The sequence below is a fragment of the Etheostoma cragini genome, chromosome 18, assembly GCF_013103735.1.
Source record: "Etheostoma cragini isolate CJK2018 chromosome 18, CSU_Ecrag_1.0, whole genome shotgun sequence".
NCBI lineage: Eukaryota > Metazoa > Chordata > Actinopteri > Perciformes > Percidae > Etheostoma > Etheostoma cragini.
The window spans coordinates 7091491-7094021 of NC_048424.1; positions in this window are offsets into that span (position 1 = coordinate 7091491).

Below are 2531 nucleotides of genomic sequence, written 5' to 3' on the forward strand. Positions count from 1 at the left end.
CATATATACATACACACACACACACACACACACACACACACACACACACACTTAAAGTTTGTGAAGGGTCGACTGTTCAGAGAGCAACTGACGACGAGTTCAACAGTCTGAGTATTAATAGAGGCTGACCTTTTAGTCAGGCATGCACATTATAACATGTATGTGCGGTACACACATACACAGCCACAATAACTCATTGTAACTCGTAGTAACTCAGCAAGTCACTTGCTGTTATGTGTTTAGAGAGAAGGTGCAAAGTTGAGCTCACATTATTAGTCTCCTTGACTTTCTCTGCTGAGAAGGTTCCATATGCAGCGAGTGTAACTCAATAGGTACATCAATTACCTCTGTTTCCTAGGTGCCTTCACAAACAACAGCTGCAGAGTTTAATAAACCAGCCATGCAACTCAATCGCAGGGGCTAAAATATCATGAAGCCTGAAAACCAGCGGGACAATGAAAGCAGGCCCATCTTGTTGTCATTGCTTCCTCTGTCTAGCTCACTTTTTGAGACAAAGACCCTTTGAAACATGTGTATACAGGCGGCGAATTTATCAATACTGTTACACGTTTTGTTATTAAAATGACACACTGTAACGCTCCATGTTGCTTGGCATTGAGGCATGCTGTCGCTGTATTAAGTTGCTGCAGGCTTCATTTGTGGTTGTGGGACAGAGGTACATTTTTTCCATGGTAACTGGAACCTCATTCAAAACTCTGTCCTTGAATAGATATGAGGACTCTCTTCTTTTAGACTGAGTTTGAGTCACTGGTTCAACATGTGTGCCTGCTCTTTATTTACTTTATTTATTTATAAAAAAATGTATATATAAAAACCCTGGTGGGACGTTAAGGCTGTTCCCTAAAGAACACGAACTGGAACCACAAACCGAAGACCCAACAGGAAAACAATACTTAATTAAATAATTAAAAACAACATATAATTATGATTGAAAGTACGACTGTTTATGTTACAGTGTGTGGTGAAGGTATGAGGAGAGTAGATTAGATCTAATATGTACCAAACTGACCGGCACCAGACTGAACCAACCAACTGAACCGTCATTGAGATTAAAGGACATTTCAAATTGAGTGCAATAGTGTTATATATACACACACACACACACACACACACACACACACACACACATCTACACATATATATGTATATATATACATACATACATACATACATACACACACACACACACACAATCTGAAGGCTAAATGGTTTATGGCTGTTCCAAAACGTCCACACTCGAAGAAGGGCTGAGAAACCCCCTCTCATAGAGAGGAGGGGAGATTTCATAGGCATTCAAATATGGTTTATGAGTTTTAGACCCTTTAATCCTTAAATACATTCATTTGTTCACTCATTTCACTCAGTTGTACACATGAAATGTGAACAAAGTGATTGTGAGAAGATTTAAAAAAAGTAAGGTCAAGAAAGAAGTTTGTCAGTTTCATAGAGCTACAAAAGACTTCTTTTCTTTGGTTGTAGAATAATGACATTTTAAATATTAGCATGAGCAATGCAAAATGGAGATTTTATTTGGAGAGAGGAGGGAAATGTGGATGCCCAAGCAATGAGACTAAAGGAACAGACTGCAAAACATGTCAACAAGACCAAAGCCAAATCAAATACTTTCCATCTGGACCAATACACCCAAAGCCCATTCTTTCCTACTTAACACCTAAGTCCCAACTAAAATACATTCATCCAAAAAAGCAAAAAACAGCTGGCCGTACTGTATATTTTAGCAAATGTAATTTGAACATGAGTAATTAGTGGTTTGTTAGGGACTATATTCAGCTGCGGATTTGGGACACTAGTAGTGAGTATCTACAGCCGCACGACAGAATCAAATCGAAATAAACTAAAGTGCCCACGTTCATTGTAGTAATGGAGTATGTCCATTATGTGCAACAGTGTGGTTAAATTTGTTTGTTTTTTAATAGTTTTGGACACAGCCTTAGTCTACAGGATCAGGATCAACTCATTTTTGTTTTTGGTCCTTTTATAGGCTTTGTTGGTAACCAAAAAAATATGGAGTCACTGCAGTGATCCTGGGGTGACAAATGTGAAGTGAGTTGAATGAATGAGTTAGTTGAGGAATCAGAGTTCTTTGATGCTAGCACGGCTATCGGTATTCAGCTAACGCAAGACTTTGAGACAGAAAAATAAAATGAAAAGTACAAGATGGACAGATATTTGACTATGAAGAAAACAAAAACTGGTGATGCTCATCAACAAAAGCCTATTTAGTCCTCAGGTTCACAGTTGATGTAGCAGGAGAGCCTCGGGTGTTTTTCATCCGTTTGGGCATATGCATCAGTAATTCATAATAAACATGTTGTGGGTTGTGTTTTTTTCCTGAAATTTCTTTTGGCTCGTTTTGTAAAATTGTTAACGCTCAATGACCACCGGCGTCATAACAGTTTGAACAACAGAAGGTATTTTGCTCCAGACTATCACTGTCCTACATAGTCAGAGCCTCTTTCACCTCGCCGTGACTTATCCTAACCCTCACA